Source organism: Diadema antillarum, unplaced genomic scaffold, assembly GCF_040938485.1.
Source record: "Diadema antillarum isolate AM-2024a unplaced genomic scaffold, OU_Dant_1.0 seq00000837_RagTag, whole genome shotgun sequence".
Lineage (NCBI taxonomy): Eukaryota > Metazoa > Echinodermata > Echinoidea > Diadematoida > Diadematidae > Diadema > Diadema antillarum.
The window spans coordinates 90,666-96,801 of NW_027271713.1; the positions used below are offsets into that span (position 1 = coordinate 90,666).

Below are 6,136 nucleotides of genomic sequence, written 5' to 3' on the forward strand. Positions count from 1 at the left end.
AATGAATGAAAGTGTCAGCGAATCTGGTAACTCTCGGTTTTTACAAAATACTTTGTGGAGACTCAACTGTGTATATGTTGTCATCACAGCTATGATCGGACCAAAAACGTGAATTCACATGTTTGGTAAGGTACCAGTACCTTGTTATTGTCTCCGGTACACATGGCATTGCAAAAATGTTGATTGAAGTGTATCTATTGTGCGTACATACATAAGTGGCTAATGGCGTACAGTTCACTCAGTCTCTATAGTGTAGTGGTTAATGGTGTATGCTTTGTAGCACAGTAGGTGCTAATTGTTGAGAAAGGTCTGTCAGATATTATTGTGGGTATCTTTTGTAGAGCAACAGCCAGCATCGCATTCAAGGACCATCCTGACTAGGCAGCTCAGTGAAGCCAGTGACAGCCCCTCTGGTCAGTTGAGACCAGCCCTCCCAGCTACCCAGCTTGAAGCCAGTGAAATTCCCTCTCGTCAGTTTTGACCAGCTACCCAGCTCGGTGAAGCCAGTGACATCCCCTCTCATCAATTGAGACCAGCCCTCCTAGCTAACCAGCTTGATGAAGCCAGTGACATTCCCTCTCGTCAGTTTCGACCAGCTAGCCTATACCCGGCTTGGTGAAGCCAGTGATGTCCCCTCTCATCAGTCGAGACCAGCCCTCCCAGCTTGATGAAGCCAGTGACATCCCCTCTTGCCCATTGAGACCAGCCCTTCCGTTGGTACAAAAGGTTTGTACAAACTAACTTTAATTACCTGGTACTATTTTAATACACCTAGATCCAACAACTGTTTTGAACCTGCAAATGAAAGTTAATGTTGATATTTAGTACACAAAACATCAATAAATTGAATAGATAACTCTGTGTTCTCAAACGATGCTGTTCTTATTCTTGCTGTAATTTAACTTATAAAATTTTTTTTTAACCCAAAGCTGTGGTAGTGGTTAATAAGATTATGGTTGTCTTGATCATTACTTTTAGGGTTACAAGTTACATAGTTTGTACATTGCAGCCACATATAGGCCTACTATATGATTGTATGTGGAATTATACAGACCCCCAAATCCCTTGCATGTGGCTGGATTGAAAGACATCATAGGCCCGATATGAGGTTGTATACACAACATAATTAATAGGGCCTACTTTGTAGATGGGTAATTCCATGAAGTTGGGGCAGTGTCCATGTATGTAGCATCGTGATATTGACAAAATACATGTCAGCATAACTCAATATCACTTATGCTATACATTTATTGTTTGTAGGCTTTACATTTGCATTGAGGCCACACATTTTCCTGGAAATTTTGTGCCATTCAGACTCAATTTTAATGAAGTTATTAAACAATATGTAACACTGTGTCCTGGAGCATCGTGACGTGTCCACGTAGCATCGTGATATTTTAAAATTTGGTCCAAAGAGATAAATTATGGCAATGAGCTTGACCAAAATTTGATGCAATATGCATATTTACAAGGTATGAATAAGATAGCTAAATACCAGGTATCTCAAATTTCCTGTACACAGTTTCAATTTTAAAAGAAAATTACAAAATGTATCACGATGCTATGCGGTGTCCTTTTTTGTGTAAAACTGTGGAAAGGAGAGTTAAGATATTTAGCTATCTGACTAATCTAGTAATTATGCATATTATATCAAATTTTGGTCAAGCTAATTGCCTTAATTTGTCTTTTAGGACCAAATGTTTACTATCACGATGCTACATGGACACGTCACGATGCTACAGGACACCATTACATATCGTTTTAATAATTTCATCAAAATTGAGTCGGAATGGCACAAAATTTCCAGGAAAATGTATGGTCTCAATACAACTGCAAAGCCTATAAACAATACATGTATAGCATAATTAGTATTGAGTTATGCTAAAATGTCACACTTCGTGCCCCAACTTCACAGAATTACCCAGATGCACAATGAGAGGCTGAGGTCATCCCGACGTCATGTGCAGTGTCAACTCATCAAAAATTTGGCTAGGGTCTCTGTAGGTCTTATTTTCCTTTTTGCTATTTAAGTTCTACAGTAGACAGTCTATTTCTAACATATTTCATGGAGTTTTCTCTGTTGCATGTATGTGAGCACTACAAGATAAAGCTACCTGGTAGACTCTACACTGAAATACATGGGATAGCAAGTTCTGTGACTAAATTTACAGATTGGTGAAGAACTAACGGGACTATCCTAATTGTAAGTCCGTGTTAATGCCTTTCATTGTGTCTGATATACAGATGAACTCCAGTCCAGATGCCCCTGTGAAATGGAAAAAGGACAAGTTCATGAATGCCGTTGCCTTCTCCAGTTAGTTGTGGAGGAAAATGCTACTCTGAGGAAAGGACTTGGGTCAAATTGAAGTGGATCAAAACCTGGTGAGAGTGCTGACAGATATTGATTTTATCAGAGCCTGGGCAGATGTAAGGAGATACAGGTTACTGTGAAAGTGGATATTTTAGCGCGACTAATTTTTTGCGGTCGGCGGGGTAAGAAGAGCTTCGCATGTTTATAGTTCCGCGGAATCAAGACATCAACTACTTGAACAAATGGCGAGCAAAAATATTCGCATGCTTTTATTTTCGCGCTAGTTTCGGCTTACGCGAAATGCGTGAAAATTTCAACCAACACCGCAAGAAATTTCCACTTTTACAGTAGATGATGAAGACGTCCCTTTGGCATGCATATTAGGGAATTTTTATGTAAATATCATAAATAAAATGAGCTATTTTCATTGGACTTTCAGCATATAACATAATTGCTTTCATCAGTACTAAACTTGTCATTGCTTGAATGATAGTCTTTAAAGAGAATATTTACTATGTGTATTACTGAATAGTTAATTGAGTCTATATGAGTAGTAAAATAATTTTTCATTGTAAATGTGTAGTAGTTACTTTATTACCAACATTCAGTCATTAGATGAGAGATCAATAGAATGTGCTTGTTGGCCTCTATTGCAGTGGAACAGCTAGCATCACATCCAAGTGCCATCACAGATATCCAGGTTGTTGAAGCCAGTGACACCCCCTCTCGCCAAATAAGACTGCCTCTTCTAGACTACGCAGCTCGGTGAGACCTGTGACATCCATCTCGCCAGTGGAAACCAGCCCTCTCTGCCACCAAGCTCAGTGAATCCAGTGACATCCCCTCTCATCAATCAGAACCAGCCCTCCCAACTACTTAGCTCCATGAAGCCAGTGACATCCCCTCTCATGTTCTTCTTTGTGGCTGGCAAATGTTTGAAAACTGAACTTGGATGACTTCAATATCATAATTATGTTGAGTGCATCCAAGTGATGGCAATGATAATAGCTCTGACACCAGTTCTTCCTGTAGGCCTACTGTCAATTTATGCCTTCATTGTGTATTATAGCAAAAGACATGTTAGTAATGAAAAAGCTGCACCTTTGTACCAGGATTGTTGGGGATTCTGATAAATGCACATTGAACATGAATAACATCAATTCCAATCATAGACTACATTCATGTGATGGCAGTGATAACTGATATGACACTACATTTATATCTCTGAACTCTCTATTTCTGTCTTTCCTGTGAGGTAACAACAAACATGTTAGTACTCAAATGTGTGAATCAGAATGAAACAGTGAATTGATTGCCTGGAAAATTTGTTCTTGCCCCATGTAGCAAGTAGGGAAAATAAATCCTGTAAACTCCTAAACTGCATGTGCGTTAAACTGTTACTGGAAACTGAAAGGGCTGCAATATCCAGGCACAAAGTGTTTTGTCCTTTTTTAGCTCACCTGAGCCGAAGGCTCAAGTGAGCTATTGCGATCGCTCTTCGTCCGGCGTCCGTCGTGCGTCGTGCGTCGTCCGTCGTCCGTCGTCCGTAAACTTTTTACATTTTCATCTTCTTCTCGAGAACCCCATGACCGATTTTCACCAAACTTGGCAGGTAGCATCCCTAGGGGGATAGGATCTCAATTTGTTCAAATGGGCACCATGGCCCACCTGGGGGGCCCCAGGGGGGCCCAAACACCCTAAAATTAAGGAATCTTTAAAAATCTTCTTCTCTAGAACCAGAAGTGATAGGGCTTAATTGATACTATGAGTAAGTACATTGATGACTGTAGTTTCAAGTTTGTTCATGGGGGAATCAGGGGTGCCCCCCTTGGGACCCAGGGGAGGGGGGTGGGGAGGAGTCCTAATGGGGCCTAAATTGTACATTTTCATCTTCACTTTGAGATCGCCATATCTGATTTTCACCAAACTTGGTAGGTAGCATCCCTAGGGGGATAGGATCTCAATTTGTTCAAATGGGCACCATTGCCCACCTGGGGGGTTCCTAGGGGGCCAAACCCCCTAAAATTAAGGAACCTTTAAAAATCTTCTCTAGAACCAGAAGTGATAGGGCTTAGATGATACTATGAGTAAGTACATTGATGACTGTAGTTTCAAGTTTGTTCATGGGGGAATCAGGGGTGCCCCCCTTGGGACCCAGGTGAGGGGGTGGGGAGGGGTCCTAATGGGGCCTAAATTGTACATTTTCATCTTCACTTTGAGATCGCCATGTCTGATTTTCACCAAACTTGGTAGGTAGCATCCCTAGGGGGATAGGATCTCAATTTGTTCAAATGGGCACCATTGCCCACCTGGGGGGTCCCTAGGGGGCCAAACCCCCTAAAATTAAGGAACCTTTAAAAATCTTCTCTAGAACCAGAAGTGATAGGGCTTAGATGATACTATGAGTAAGTACATTGATGACTGTAGTTTCAAGTTTGTTCATGGGGGAATCAGGGGTGCCCCCCTTGGGACCCAGGTGAGGGGGTGGGGAGGGGTCCTAATGGGGCCTAAATTGTACATTTTCATCTTCACTTTGAGATCGCCATGTCTGATTTTCACCAAACTTGGTAGGTAGCATCCCTAGGGGGATAGGATCTCAATTTGTTCAAATGGGCACCATTGCCCACCTGGGGGTCCCTAGGGGGCCAAACCCCCTAAAATTAAGGAACCTTTAAAAATCTTCTCTAGAACCAGAAATGATAGGGCTTAGATGATACTATGAGTTAGTACATTGATGACTGTAGTTTCAAGTTTTTTTCATGGGGTTGGCGGATTCATTCCCCCCCCCCCCCCCCCCCCCCCACGCCCTTAGGACCCAGGAGAGGGCTGGGGAGAAGTCCAACACTTGTAATGGAGCCTGAATTGTACATGTTCATCTTCTTCTTGAAAACCTCAAGATGAATTTTGACCAAACTTAGCAGGTAGCATCCCTAGGGGGATAGAATCTCAATTCCTTCAAATGGGCACCATGTCCCTCTTGGGGGCCCCCTAGGGGGCCCACCCCCCCCCCCCCCCCCCCACATTGAGGAATATTTAAAATCTTCTGCTCTAGAACCAGAAATGATAAAGCAAAGTTAATACCATGAGTTTGAACATTGATGACTTTAGTTCCAAGTTTGTTAATTGCAGATTCAGATCCAGGACTGCCTGCCCCCTCCCCCCCCCCTACCCCACCCCCCCCCCCCCCCCCCCCCCCCCCCGAGTTGAGGGGGGGGGGGGGGAGGGATCCATATGCAGACCTAAAGTTTCCAATGTTCTCAGGTAAGAGTGTGCAAGAATGCATGGAAGGTGAAATTGCGATACTCAGGTGAGCGCGTGACCCGCGGGTCTCTTGTTTTTCATTTGGTCTTTTTTCCCCCTGTGTTTCCCAGGTGTTTCAGAGGTGAAAAACTACAATTACTCCGTTACGATAAAATATTGCATCAGTGTTTTAAAGTGAACTTAAGCAGGGCTGTCATGCACAACAGTGTACATCACTGAAGGGCCTTTCACACATTTCATTATTGCTCTAACTATTATTATTATTACTACTACTACTATTGTTGTTGTTGCTAATTTTTTATTACTATCATCATCTTCATAATGATTATTATCCTCATCATTTATGTGATCACTGATATCATGCCATGTGTTACATTCAAGTGGCACAGCAGGTCCTACACAGTAGCATTGTCCATCAGCATTTTGGAAGACACTTTTTCAGCACAAAATTTTGTGATAACTCTATCAAATCACATTATTATGAGGACAATATTTTTGTGGTAAATGGAGTTTGTGCCCTTGTAATATTCATTGCATCTATATTTTGTGGCCAAAAAAAAAAAA

The 6,136-nt window shown here is 42.0% G+C and overlaps 1 long non-coding RNA gene across 1 annotated transcript; it reads left to right on the top strand.

The window, feature by feature from the left end:
• The first annotated feature begins 461 nt into the window (after positions 1–461).
• Positions 462–5,084, top strand: LOC139740141 (uncharacterized). Its single transcript, XR_011711547.1, has 3 exons — positions 462–726; positions 2,245–2,382; positions 2,968–5,084. It is a non-coding gene; the product is annotated as an uncharacterized lncRNA (long non-coding RNA).
• Positions 5,085–6,136: the final 1,052 nt, after the last annotated feature.